A 16799-nucleotide genomic window follows, 5' to 3' on the forward strand; every position below is an offset into this window, starting at 1 on the left:
ACACTCTCTCACATGCACACATACACTCTCTCTCCCTCACACACACTCTTTCTCACACACACGCACACTCTCTCTCTCTCTCACACACACACACACCCTCTCTCTCACACACATGCACTCTCTCTCACACACATACTCTCTCTCTCTCACAAACACACACTCTCTCTCACACACACATGCTCTCTCTCTCTATCCACACATATACACTCTCTCACAGACACACTCTCTCTCACACACAAACACATGTAGACATACACACTCTCTCTCACAAACACACACTCTCTCTCACACACACGCACTCTCTCTCTCACACACACACCCAAACACTCACATGCACACACAATCTCTCTCACACACATATACACTCTCTCTCACATGCACACACACTCACACACTCTCTATCTGTCTCTCACACCCACACACAAACACACTCTCTCTCACATACACACACACACGCACTCTCTCTCACAGACACACTCTCTCTCACACACATTCTCTCTCACACACATTCTCTCTCACACACACTGTCATACACAGACACACAGACACACACTCTCTCTCACACACAGACTCATGCTCTCTCTGTCTCTCTCGCACAGACACATACAAATTCACTCTCTCTCACACACATATACACACCCTATCTCTCTCTCTCACACACACACTCTCTCTCACACTCACACATACACTTTATCTCTCTCACACACACACACACACACTCTCACAAACACACTCTATCTCTCCCATATACACACACTCTCTCACACACAAACGCACACACACACTCTCTCACACACATAATACTCTCTCTCACACACACACACTCTCCCTCCCTCTCACACACACACTCTCTCTCTCACACACAAGCACACTCTCTCACACACATAAAAATTCACCCTCTCTCTGTCACAAACGCACTCACTCACATAAACGCTCCCTCTCTCACACAATATTGCTGCAAATGCCTCAGCCTTATCTTTTAAACCGAGGGGTTGGATTCTTCCATCTTTGTGAAGGGGGAGTGACTCCTCTCCAAGAAGCTGTGAAATTTGGGGGCATTGTGTGGGTGTGGGAAGGTTTGTTTGAGGAAAAGTGGAGAATGTTAGGAGTGGGATTTGAACCCACCCCCCTAGAAAGGGACCAGAATTCACAAGCCCAGATGCAGAGCAAGGACTAACACTCCTTGAGTCTGGCACCTCAGACCACTCGGCCATCCTGACAAGCTGCTGCAGATACCCTTCCAGATGTCTTTCTCACTCTGTACAATTAGTCACCTTGCTCTTGTGCAGACACAAAATGCAATTCCGCATTTCTGCAGCTCCCTTGCATTCACACTCAGCAACAATCCCTCATAGACACCCACTCTCTCTCACACACACACACTCTCTCTCTCTCACACACCCTCTCACACACACTGACACACACACTCCCTCTCACACACACACACACACTCTCTCACACAGACCCTCTCACACACTCTCTCACACACACTCTCTCTCTCACACAAACCCACACTCTCACACACACACTCTCTCACACAAACACACACTCTCTCTTACACACACACTCTCTCTCACACACACGCTCTTTCTCACACACACTAACAAATTCTTCCTCTCTCTCTCACACACTAACACACATACACTCTCTCACACACACACACACTCTCTCACATGCACACACTCTCTCTCTCACACACAAGCACACTCTCTCACACACATAAAAATTAGCCCTCTCTCTGTCACAAACACACTCACTCTCTCACATGCACATGCACACACTCCCTCATACACAGTCTCACTCTCGCACACACACACACACACACTCACTCTCTCACATGCACATGCACACACACACTCTATCTGTCTCTCACACCCACACACACACACACTCTCTCTCTCTCACACACCCTCTCACACACACTGACACACACACTCCCTCTCACACACACACACACACTCTCTCACACAGACCCTCTCACACACTCTCTCACACACACTCTCTCTGTCACACAAACCCACACTCTCACACACACACTCTCTCACACAAACACACACTCTCTCTTACACACACACTCTCTCTCACACACACGCTCTTTCTCACACACACTAACAAATTCTTCCTCTCTCTCTCACACACAAACACACATACACTCTCTCACACACACACTCAGCAACAATCCCTCATAGACACCCACTCTCTCTCTCTCACACACCCTCTCACACACACTGACACACACACTCCCTCTCACACACACACACACACTCTCTCACACAGACCCTCTCACACACTCTCTCACACACACTCTCTCTGTCACACAAACCCACACTCTCACACACACACTCTCTCACACAAACACACACTCTCTCTTACACACACACTCTCTCTCACACACACGCTCTTTCTCACACACACTAACAAATTCTTCCTCTCTCTCTCACACACAAACACACATACACTCTCTCACACACACTCTCCCTCCCTCTCACACACACACTCTCTCTCTCACACAGAAGCACACTCTCTCACACACATAAAAATTCACCCTCTCTCTGTCACAAACACACTCACTCACATAAACGCTCCCTCTCTCACACAATATTGCTGCAAATGCCTCAGCCTTATCTTTTAAACCGAGGGGTTGGATTCTTCCATCTTTGTGAAGGGGGAGTGACTCCTCTCGAACAAGCTGTGAAATTTGGGGGCATTGTGTGGGTGTGGGAAGGTTTGTTTGAGGAAAAGTGGAGAATGTCAGGAGTGGGATTTGAACCCACGCCCCTAGGAAGGGACCAGAATTCACAAGCCCAGATGCAGAGCAAGGACTAACACTCCTTAAGTCTGGCGCCTTAGACCACTCGGCCATCCTGACAAGCTGTTGCAGATGCCCTTCCAGATGTCTTTCTCACTCTGTACAATTAGTCACCTTGCTCTTGTGCAGACACAAAATGCAATTCCGCATTTCTGCAGCTCCCTTGCATTCACACTCAGCAACAATCCCTCATACACAGTCTCACTCTCGCACACACACACACACACACTCACTCTCTCACATGCACATGCACACACACACTCTATCTGTCTCTCACACCCACACACAAACACACTCTCTCCCTCTCACACACACATATTCTCCCTCTTTCTGTCTCTCTCACACACACTCTCTCTCTCACATGCACATACTCTCTCACACACTCACTATCACACACACACTGTCACTCTCTCACACACACTCACTCTCTCACATGACACACTCACGCTCTCTCACTCTCTCTCACACACACATACTCTTTCTGTCTCACACACACACAAACACACTCACACAAAAACACACTCTCTCACGCACACACACAAAAATTCTCTCTTTCTCTCTCTCACACATACACACACACTCTCTCTCTCACACACGCGCTTTCTCTCTCTCTCACACACACACTCTTTCTGTCTCACACACACACACACACTCTCTCTCACACAAACCCACACTCTCACACACACACTCTCTCACACAAACACACACTCTCTCTCACACACACACTCTCTCTCACACACACTAACAAATTCTTCCTCTCTCTCTCACACAAACACACACACTCTCTCACATGCACACATACACTCTCTCTCCCTCACACACACTCTTTCTCACACACACGCACACTCTCTCTCTCTCTCACACACACACACACCCTCTCTCTCACACACATGCACTCTCTCTCACACACATACTCTCTCTCTCTCACAAACACACACTCTCTCTCACACACACATGCTCTCTCTCTCTATCCACACATATACACTCTCTCACAGACACACTCTCTCTCACACACAAACACATGTAGACATACACACTCTCTCTCACAAACACACACTCTCTCTCACACACACGCACTCTCTCTCTCACACACACACCCAAACACTCACATGCACACACAATCTCTCTCACACACATATACACTCTCTCTCACATGCACACACACTCACACACTCTCTATCTGTCTCTCACACCCACACACAAACACACTCTCTCTCACATACACACACACACGCACTCTCTCTCACAGACACACTCTCTCTCACACACATTCTCTCTCACACACATTCTCTCTCACACACACTGTCATACACAGACACACAGACACACACTCTCTCTCACACACAGACTCATGCTCTCTCTGTCTCTCTCGCACAGACACATACAAATTCACTCTCTCTCACACACATATACACACCCTATCTCTCTCTCTCACACACACACTCTCTCTCACACTCACACATACACTTTATCTCTCTCACACACACACACACACACTCTCACAAACACACTCTATCTCTCCCATATACACACACTCTCTCACACACAAACTCACACACACACTCTCTCACACACATAATACTCTCTCTCACACACACACACTCTCCCTCCCTCTCACACACACACTCTCTCTCTCACACACAAGCACACTCTCTCACACACATAAAAATTCACCCTCTCTCTGTCACAAACGCACTCACTCACATAAACGCTCCCTCTCTCACACAATATTGCTGCAAATGCCTCAGCCTTATCTTTTAAACCGAGGGGTTGGATTCTTCCATCTTTGTGAAGGGGGAGTGACTCCTCTCCAAGAAGCTGTGAAATTTGGGGGCATTGTGTGGGTGTGGGAAGGTTTGTTTGAGGAAAAGTGGAGAATGTTAGGAGTGGGATTTGAACCCACCCCCCTAGAAAGGGACCAGAATTCACAAGCCCAGATGCAGAGCAAGGACTAACACTCCTTGAGTCTGGCGCCTTAGACCACTCGGCCATCCTGACAAGCTGCTGCAGATGTCCTTCCAGATGTCTTTCTCACTCTGTACAATTAGTCACCTTGCTCTTGTGCAGACACAAAATGCAATTCCGCATTTCTGCAGCTCCCTTGCATTCACACTCAGCAACAATCCCTCATAGACACCCACTCTCTCTCACACACACACACTCTCTCTCTCACACACACCCTCTCACACACACTGACACACACACTCCCTCTCACACACACACACACTCTCTCACACAGACCCTCTCACACACTCTCTCACACACACTCTCTCTCTCACACAAACCCACACTCTCACACACACACTCTCTCACACAAACACACACTCTCTCTTACACACACACTCTCTCTCACACACACGCTCTTTCTCACACACACTAACAAATTCTTCCTCTCTCTCTCACACACAAACACACATACACTCTCTCACACACACACACACTCTCTCACATGCACACACTCTCTCTCTCACACACAAGCACACTCTCTCACACACATAAAAATTAGCCCTCTCTCTGTCACAAACACACTCACTCTCTCACATGCACATGCACACACTCCCTCATACACAGTCTCACTCTCGCACACACACACACACACACTCACTCTCTCACATGCACATGCACACACACACTCTATCTGTCTCTCACACCCACACACACACACACTCTCTCTCTCTCACACACCCTCTCACACACACTGACACACACACTCCCTCTCACACACACACACACACACTCTCTCACACAGACCCTCTCACACACTCTCTCACACACACTCTCTCTCTCACACAAACCCACACTCTCACACACACACTCTCTCACACAAACACACACTCTCTCTTACACACACACTCTCTCTCACACACACGCTCTTTCTCACACACACTAACAAATTCTTCCTCTCTCTCTCACACACAAACACACATACACTCTCTCACACACACACTCAGCAACAATCCCTCATAGACACCCACTCTCTCTCACACACACACACTCTCTCTCTCTCACACACCCTCTCACACACACTGACACACACACTCCCTCTCACACACACACACACACACACTCTCTCACACAGACCCTCTCACACACTCTCTCACACACACTCTCTCTCTCACACAAACCCACACTCTCACACACACACTCTCTCACACAAACACACACTCTCTCTTACACACACACTCTCTCTCACACACACGCTCTTTCTCACACACACTAACAAATTCTTCCTCTCTCACACACACACAAACACACATACACTCTCTCACACACACACACACACTCTCACATGCACACACTCTCTCTCTCACACACAAGCACACTCTCTCACACACATAAAAATTAGCCCTCTCTCTGTCACAAACACACTCACTCACATAAACGCTCCCTCTCTCACACGCTCACACAAAATTGTTGCAAATGCCTCAGCCTTATCTTTGAAACCGAGGGGTTGGATTCTTCCATCTTTGTGAAGGGGGAGTGACTCCTCTCGAATAAGCTGTGAAATTTGGGGGCATTGTGTGGGTGTGGGAAGGTTTGTTTGAGGAAAAGTGGAGAATGTCAGGAGTGGGATTTGAACCCACGCCCCTACAAAGGGACCAGAATTCACAAGCCCAGATGCAGAGCAAGTACTAACATTCCTTAAGTCTGGCGCCTTAGACCACTCGGCCATCCTGACAAGCTGCTGCAGATGCCCTTCCAGATGTCTTTCTCACTCTGTACAATTAGTCACCTTGCTCTTGTGCAGACACAAAATGCAATTCCGCATTTCTGCAGCTCCCTTGCATTCACACTCAGCAACAATCCCTCATACACAGTCTCACTCTCGCACACACACACACACACACTCACTCTCTCACATGCACATGCACACACACACTCTCTATCTGTCTCTCACACCCACACACAAACACACTCTCTCCCTCTCACACACACATATTCTCCCTCTTTCTGTCTCTCTCACACACACTCTCTCTCTCACATGCACATACTCTCTCACACACTCACTATCACACACACACTGTCACTCTCTCACACACACTCACTCTCTCACATGACACACTCACGCTCTCTCACTCTCTCTCACACACACATACTCTTTCTGTCTCACACACACACAAACACACTCACACAAAAACACACTCTCTCACGCACACACAAAAATTCTCTCTTTCTCTCTCTCACACATACACACACACTCTCTCTCTCACACACGCGCTTTCTCTCTCTCTCACACACACACTCTTTCTGTCTCACACACACACACACACTCTCTCTCACACAAACCCACACTCTCACACACACACGCTCTCACACAAACACACACTCTCTCTCACACACACACTCTCTCTCACACACACTAACAAATTCTTCCTCTCTCTCTCACACAAACACACACACTCTCTCACATGCACACATACACTCTCTCTCCCTCACACACACTCTTTCTCACACACACGCACACTCTCTCTCTCTCTCACACACACACACACCCTCTCTCTCACACACATGCACTCTCTCTCACACACATACTCTCTCTCTCTCACAAACACACACTCTCTCTCACACACACATGCTCTCTCTCTCTATCCACACATATACACTCTCTCACAGACACACTCTCTCTCACACACAAACACATGTAGACATACACACTCTCTCTCACAAACACACACTCTCTCTCACACACACGCACTCTCTCTCTCACACACACACCCAAACACTCACATGCACACACAATCTCTCTCACACACATATACACTCTCTCTCACATGCACACACACTCACACACTCTCTATCTGTCTCTCACACCCACACACAAACACACTCTCTCTCACATACACACACACACGCACTCTCTCTCACAGACACACTCTCTCTCACACACATTCTCTCTCACACACATTCTCTCTCACACACACTGTCATACACAGACACACAGACACACACTCTCTCTCACACACAGACTCATGCTCTCTCTGTCTCTCTCGCACAGACACATACAAATTCACTCTCTCTCACACACATATACACACCCTATCTCTCTCTCTCACACACACACTCTCTCTCACACTCACACATACACTTTATCTCTCTCACACACACACACACTCTCACAAACACACTCTATCTCTCCCATATACACACACTCTCTCACACACAAACGCACACACACACTCTCTCACACACATAATACTCTCTCTCACACACACACACTCTCCCTCCCTCTCACACACACACTCTCTCTCTCACACACAAGCACACTCTCTCACACACATAAAAATTCACCCTCTCTCTGTCACAAACGCACTCACTCACATAAACGCTCCCTCTCTCACACAATATTGCTGCAAATGCCTCAGCCTTATCTTTTAAACCGAGGGGTTGGATTCTTCCATCTTTGTGAAGGGGGAGTGACTCCTCTCCAAGAAGCTGTGAAATTTGGGGGCATTGTGTGGGTGTGGGAAGGTTTGTTTGAGGAAAAGTGGAGAATGTTAGGAGTGGGATTTGAACCCACCCCCCTAGAAAGGGACCAGAATTCACAAGCCCAGATGCAGAGCAAGGACTAACACTCCTTGAGTCTGGCACCTCAGACCACTCGGCCATCCTGACAAGCTGCTGCAGATGCCCTTCCAGATGTCTTTCTCACTCTGTACAATTAGTCACCTTGCTCTTGTGCAGACACAAAATGCAATTCCGCATTTCTGCAGCTCCCTTGCATTCACACTCAGCAACAATCCCTCATAGACACCCACTCTCTCTCACACACACACACTCTCTCTCTCTCACACACCCTCTCACACACACTGACACACACACTCCCTCTCACACACACACACACACTCTCTCACACAGACCCTCTCACACACTCTCTCACACACACTCTCTCTCTCACACAAACCCACACTCTCACACACACACTCTCTCACACAAACACACACTCTCTCTTACACACACACTCTCTCTCACACACACGCTCTTTCTCACACACACTAACAAATTCTTCCTCTCTCTCTCACACACAAACACACATACACTCTCTCACACACACACACACTCTCTCACATGCACACACTCTCTCTCTCACACACAAGCACACTCTCTCACACACATAAAAATTAGCCCTCTCTCTGTCACAAACACACTCACTCTCTCACATGCACATGCACACACTCCCTCATACACAGTCTCACTCTCGCACACACACACACACACACTCACTCTCTCACATGCACATGCACACACACACTCTATCTGTCTCTCACACCCACACACACACACACTCTCTCTCTCTCACACACCCTCTCACACACACTGACACACACACTCCCTCTCACACACACACACACACTCTCTCACACAGACCCTCTCACACACTCTCTCACACACACTCTCTCTGTCACACAAACCCACACTCTCACACACACACTCTCTCACACAAACACACACTCTCTCTTACACACACACTCTCTCTCACACACACGCTCTTTCTCACACACACTAACAAATTCTTCCTCTCTCTCTCACACACAAACACACATACACTCTCTCACACACACACTCAGCAACAATCCCTCATAGACACCCACTCTCTCTCTCTCACACACCCTCTCACACACACTGACACACACACTCCCTCTCACACACACACACACACTCTCTCACACAGACCCTCTCACACACTCTCTCACACACACTCTCTCTGTCACACAAACCCACACTCTCACACACACACTCTCTCACACAAACACACACTCTCTCTTACACACACACTCTCTCTCACACACACGCTCTTTCTCACACACACTAACAAATTCTTCCTCTCTCTCTCACACACAAACACACATACACTCTCTCACACACACTCTCCCTCCCTCTCACACACACACTCTCTCTCTCACACAGAAGCACACTCTCTCACACACATAAAAATTCACCCTCTCTCTGTCACAAACGCACTCACTCACATAAACGCTCCCTCTCTCACACAATATTGCTGCAAATGCCTCAGCCTTATCTTTTAAACCGAGGGGTTGGATTCTTCCATCTTTGTGAAGGGGGAGTGACTCCTCTCCAAGAAGCTGTGAAATTTGGGGGCATTGTGTGGGTGTGGGAAGGTTTGTTTGAGGAAAAGTGGAGAATGTTAGGAGTGGGATTTGAACCCACCCCCCTAGAAAGGGACCAGAATTCACAAGCCCAGATGCAGAGCAAGGACTAACACTCCTTGAGTCTGGCGCCTTAGACCACTCGGCCATCCTGACAAGCTGCTGCAGATGTCCTTCCAGATGTCTTTCTCACTCTGTACAATTAGTCACCTTGCTCTTGTGCAGACACAAAATGCAATTCCGCATTTCTGCAGCTCCCTTGCATTCACACTCAGCAACAATCCCTCATAGACACCCACTCTCTCTCACACACACACACTCTCTCTCTCACACACACCCTCTCACACACACTGACACACACACTCCCTCTCACACACACACACACACTCTCTCACACAGACCCTCTCACACACTCTCTCACACACACTCTCTCTCTCACACAAACCCACACTCTCACACACACACTCTCTCACACAAACACACACTCTCTCTTACACACACACTCTCTCTCACACACACGCTCTTTCTCACACACACTAACAAATTCTTCCTCTCTCTCTCACACACAAACACACATACACTCTCTCACACACACACACACTCTCTCACATGCACACACTCTCTCTCTCACACACAAGCACACTCTCTCACACACATAAAAATTAGCCCTCTCTCTGTCACAAACACACTCACTCTCTCACATGCACATGCACACACTCCCTCATACACAGTCTCACTCTCGCACACACACACACACACACTCACTCTCTCACATGCACATGCACACACACACTCTATCTGTCTCTCACACCCACACACACACACACTCTCTCTCTCTCACACACCCTCTCACACACACTGACACACACACTCCCTCTCACACACACACACACACACTCTCTCACACAGACCCTCTCACACACTCTCTCACACACACTCTCTCTCTCACACAAACCCACACTCTCACACACACACTCTCTCACACAAACACACACTCTCTCTTACACACACACTCTCTCTCACACACACGCTCTTTCTCACACACACTAACAAATTCTTCCTCTCTCTCTCACACACAAACACACATACACTCTCTCACACACACACTCAGCAACAATCCCTCATAGACACCCACTCTCTCTCACACACACACACTCTCTCTCTCTCACACACCCTCTCACACACACTGACACACACACTCCCTCTCACACACACACACACACACACTCTCTCACACAGACCCTCTCACACACTCTCTCACACACACTCTCTCTCTCACACAAACCCACACTCTCACACACACACTCTCTCACACAAACACACACTCTCTCTTACACACACACTCTCTCTCACACACACGCTCTTTCTCACACACACTAACAAATTCTTCCTCTCTCACACACACACAAACACACATACACTCTCTCACACACACACACACACTCTCACATGCACACACTCTCTCTCTCACACACAAGCACACTCTCTCACACACATAAAAATTAGCCCTCTCTCTGTCACAAACACACTCACTCACATAAACGCTCCCTCTCTCACACGCTCACACAAAATTGTTGCAAATGCCTCAGCCTTATCTTTGAAACCGAGGGGTTGGATTCTTCCATCTTTGTGAAGGGGGAGTGACTCCTCTCGAATAAGCTGTGAAATTTGGGGGCATTGTGTGGGTGTGGGAAGGTTTGTTTGAGGAAAAGTGGAGAATGTCAGGAGTGGGATTTGAACCCACGCCCCTACAAAGGGACCAGAATTCACAAGCCCAGATGCAGAGCAAGTACTAACATTCCTTAAGTCTGGCGCCTTAGACCACTCGGCCATCCTGACAAGCTGCTGCAGATGCCCTTCCAGATGTCTTTCTCACTCTGTACAATTAGTCACCTTGCTCTTGTGCAGACACAAAATGCAATTCCGCATTTCTGCAGCTCCCTTGCATTCACACTCAGCAACAATCCCTCATACACAGTCTCACTCTCGCACACACACACACACACACTCACTCTCTCACATGCACATGCACACACACACTCTCTATCTGTCTCTCACACCCACACACAAACACACTCTCTCCCTCTCACACACACATATTCTCCCTCTTTCTGTCTCTCTCACACACACTCTCTCTCTCACATGCACATACTCTCTCACACACTCACTATCACACACACACTGTCACTCTCTCACACACACTCACTCTCTCACATGACACACTCACGCTCTCTCACTCTCTCTCACACACACATACTCTTTCTGTCTCACACACACACAAACACACTCACACAAAAACACACTCTCTCACGCACACACAAAAATTCTCTCTTTCTCTCTCTCACACATACACACACACTCTCTCTCTCACACACGCGCTTTCTCTCTCTCTCACACACACACTCTTTCTGTCTCACACACACACACACACTCTCTCTCACACAAACCCACACTCTCACACACACACGCTCTCACACAAACACACACTCTCTCTCACACACACACTCTCTCTCACACACACTAACAAATTCTTCCTCTCTCTCTCACACAAACACACACACTCTCTCACATGCACACATACACTCTCTCTCCCTCACACACACTCTTTCTCACACACACGCACACTCTCTCTCTCTCTCACACACACACACACCCTCTCTCTCACACACATGCACTCTCTCTCACACACATACTCTCTCTCTCTCACAAACACACACTCTCTCTCACACACACATGCTCTCTCTCTCTATCCACACATATACACTCTCTCACAGACACACTCTCTCTCACACACAAACACATGTAGACATACACACTCTCTCTCACAAACACACACTCTCTCTCACACACACGCACTCTCTCTCTCACACACACACCCAAACACTCACATGCACACACAATCTCTCTCACACACATATACACTCTCTCTCACATGCACACACACTCACACACTCTCTATCTGTCTCTCACACCCACACACAAACACACTCTCTCTCACATACACACACACACGCACTCTCTCTCACAGACACACTCTCTCTCACACACATTCTCTCTCACACACATTCTCTCTCACACACACTGTCATACACAGACACACAGACACACACTCTCTCTCACACACAGACTCATGCTCTCTCTGTCTCTCTCGCACAGACACATACAAATTCACTCTCTCTCACACACATATACACACCCTATCTCTCTCTCTCACACACACACTCTCTCTCACACTCACACATACACTTTATCTCTCTCACACACACACACACTCTCACAAACACACTCTATCTCTCCCATATACACACACTCTCTCACACACAAACGCACACACACACTCTCTCACACACATAATACTCTCTCTCACACACACACACTCTCCCTCCCTCTCACACACACACTCTCTCTCTCACACACAAGCACACTCTCTCACACACATAAAAATTCACCCTCTCTCTGTCACAAACGCACTCACTCACATAAACGCTCCCTCTCTCACACAATATTGCTGCAAATGCCTCAGCCTTATCTTTTAAACCGAGGGGTTGGATTCTTCCATCTTTGTGAAGGGGGAGTGACTCCTCTCCAAGAAGCTGTGAAATTTGGGGGCATTGTGTGGGTGTGGGAAGGTTTGTTTGAGGAAAAGTGGAGAATGTTAGGAGTGGGATTTGAACCCACCCCCCTAGAAAGGGACCAGAATTCACAAGCCCAGATGCAGAGCAAGGACTAACACTCCTTGAGTCTGGCACCTCAGACCACTCGGCCATCCTGACAAGCTGCTGCAGATGCCCTTCCAGATGTCTTTCTCACTCTGTACAATTAGTCACCTTGCTCTTGTGCAGACACAAAATGCAATTCCGCATTTCTGCAGCTCCCTTGCATTCACACTCAGCAACAATCCCTCATAGACACCCACTCTCTCTCACACACACACACTCTCTCTCTCTCACACACCCTCTCACACACACTGACACACACACTCTCTCTCACACACACACACACACTCTCTCACACAGACCCTCTCACACACTCTCTCACACACACTCTCTCTCTCACACAAACCCACACTCTCACACACACACTCTCTCACACAAACACACACTCTCTCTTACACACACACTCTCTCTCACACACACGCTCTTTCTCACACACACTAACAAATTCTTCCTCTCTCTCTCACACACAAACACACATACACTCTCTCACACACACACACACTCTCTCACATGCACACACTCTCTCTCTCACACACAAGCACACTCTCTCACACACATAAAAATTAGCCCTCTCTCTGTCACAAACACACTCACTCTCTCACATGCACATGCACACACTCCCTCATACACAGTCTCACTCTCGCACACACACACACACACACTCACTCTCTCACATGCACATGCACACACACACTCTATCTGTCTCTCACACCCACACACACACACACTCTCTCTCTCTCACACACCCTCTCACACACACTGACACACACACTCCCTCTCACACACACACACACACTCTCTCACACAGACCCTCTCACACACTCTCTCACACACACTCTCTCTGTCACACAAACCCACACTCTCACACACACACTCTCTCACACAAACACACACTCTCTCTTACACACACACTCTCTCTCACACACACGCTCTTTCTCACACACACTAACAAATTCTTCCTCTCTCTCTCACACACAAACACACATACACTCTCTCACACACACACTCAGCAACAATCCCTCATAGACACCCACTCTCTCTCTCTCACACACCCTCTCACACACACTGACACACACACTCCCTCTCACACACACACACACACTCTCTCACACAGACCCTCTCACACACTCTCTCACACACACTCTCTCTGTCACACAAACCCACACTCTCACACACACACTCTCTCACACAAACACACACTCTCTCTTACACACACACTCTCTCTCACACACACGCTCTTTCTCACACACACTAACAAATTCTTCCTCTCTCTCTCACACACAAACACACATACACTCTCTCACACACACTCTCCCTCCCTCTCACACACACACTCTCTCTCTCACACAGAAGCACACTCTCTCACACACATAAAAATTCACCCTCTCTCTGTCACAAACACACTCACTCACATAAACGCTCCCTCTCTCACACAATATTGCTGCAAATGCCTCAGCCTTATCTTTTAAACCGAGGGGTTGGATTCTTCCATCTTTGTGAAGGGGGAGTGACTCCTCTCGAACAAGCTGTGAAATTTGGGGGCATTGTGTGGGTGTGGGAAGGTTTGTTTGAGGAAAAGTGGAGAATGTCAGGAGTGGGATTTGAACCCACGCCCCTAGGAAGGGACCAGAATTCACAAGCCCAGATGCAGAGCAAGGACTAACACTCCTTGAGTCTGGCGCCTTAAACCACTCGGCCATCCTGACAAGCTGCTGCAGATGCCCTTCCAGATGTCTTTCTCACTCTGTACAATTAGTCACCTTGCTCTTGTGCAGACACAAAATGCAATTCCGCATTTCTGCAGCTCCCTTGCATTCACACTCAGCAACAATCCCTCATAGACACCCACTCTCTCTCACACACACACACTCTCTCTCTCTCACACACCCTCTCACACACACTGACACACACACTCCCTCTCACACACACACACACACTCTCTCACACAGACCCTCTCACACACTCTCTCACACACACTCTCTCTCTCACACAAACCCACACTCTCACACACACACTCTCTCACACAAACACACACTCTCTCTTACACACACACTCTCTCTCACACACATGCTCTTTCTCACACACACTAACAAATTCTTCCTCTCTCTCTCATACACAAACACACATACACTCTCTCACACACACACACACTCTCTCACATGCACACACTCTCTCTCTCACACACAAGCACACTCTCTCACACACATAAAAATTAGCCCTCTCTCTGTCACAAACACACTCACTCTCTCACATGCACATGCACACACTCCCTCATACACAGTCTCACTCTCGCACACACACACACACACTCACTCTCTCACATGCACATGCACACACACACTCTATCTGTCTCTCACACCCACACACACACACACTCTCTCTCTCTCACACACCCTCTCACACACACTGACACACACACTCCCTCTCACACACACACACACACTCTCTCACACAGACCCTCTCACACACTCTCTCACACACACTCTCTCTGTCACACAAACCCACACTCTCACACATACACTCTCTCACACAAACACACACTCTCTCTTACACACACACTCTCTCTCACACACATGCTCTTTCTCACACACACTAACAAATTCTTCCTCTCTCTCTCACACACAAACACACATACACTCTCTCACACACACACTCAGCAACAATCCCTCATAGACACCCACTCTCTCTCTCTCACACACCCTCTCACACACACTGACACACACACTCCCTCTCACACACACACACACACTCTCTCACACAGACCCTCTCACACACTCTCTCACACACACTCTCTCTGTCACACAAACCCACACTCTCACACACACACTCTCTCACACAAACACACACTCTCTCTTACACACACACTCTCTCTCACACACACGCTCTTTCTCACACACACTAACAAATTCTTCCTCTCTCTCTCACACACAAACACACATACACTCTCTCACACACACTCTCCCTCCCTCTCACACACACACTCTCTCTCTCACACAGAAGCACACTCTCTCACACACATAAAAATTCACCCTCTCTCTGTCACAAACACACTCACTCACATAAACGCTCCCTCTCTCACACAATATTGCTGCAAATGCCTCAGCCTTATCTTTTAAACCGAGGGGTTGGATTCTTCCATCTTTGTGAAGGGGGAGTGACTCCTCTCGA

General features: G+C 48.1%; 4 non-coding genes across 4 annotated transcripts; all 4 read right to left on the reverse strand.

The window, feature by feature from the left end:
- Positions 1-2749: 2749 nt before the first annotated feature.
- Positions 2750-2869, reverse strand: trnal-uaa (transfer RNA leucine (anticodon UAA)). Its single transcript has 2 exons — positions 2832-2869; positions 2750-2795 (listed from the first exon to the last, which is right to left on the reverse strand). It is a non-coding gene; the product is annotated as a tRNA-Leu (tRNA).
- Positions 2870-6368: 3499 nt separating this feature from the next.
- Positions 6369-6488, reverse strand: trnal-uaa (transfer RNA leucine (anticodon UAA)). Its single transcript has 2 exons — positions 6451-6488; positions 6369-6414 (listed from the first exon to the last, which is right to left on the reverse strand). It is a non-coding gene; the product is annotated as a tRNA-Leu (tRNA).
- A 5146-nt stretch (positions 6489-11634) lies between these two features.
- trnal-uaa (transfer RNA leucine (anticodon UAA)) lies at positions 11635-11754 on the reverse strand. The gene is made up of 2 exons: positions 11717-11754; positions 11635-11680 (listed from the first exon to the last, which is right to left on the reverse strand). It is a non-coding gene; the product is annotated as a tRNA-Leu (tRNA).
- Positions 11755-15217: 3463 nt separating this feature from the next.
- trnal-caa (transfer RNA leucine (anticodon CAA)) lies at positions 15218-15337 on the reverse strand. Its single transcript has 2 exons — positions 15300-15337; positions 15218-15263 (listed from the first exon to the last, which is right to left on the reverse strand). It is a non-coding gene; the product is annotated as a tRNA-Leu (tRNA).
- Positions 15338-16799: the final 1462 nt, after the last annotated feature.

Source organism: Chiloscyllium plagiosum, unplaced genomic scaffold, assembly GCF_037043375.1.
Source record: "Chiloscyllium plagiosum isolate Xiang-an unplaced genomic scaffold, Cpla_swu_hap1 HiC_scaffold_24, whole genome shotgun sequence".
NCBI classification, from domain to species: Eukaryota; Metazoa; Chordata; class Chondrichthyes; order Orectolobiformes; family Hemiscylliidae; genus Chiloscyllium; species Chiloscyllium plagiosum.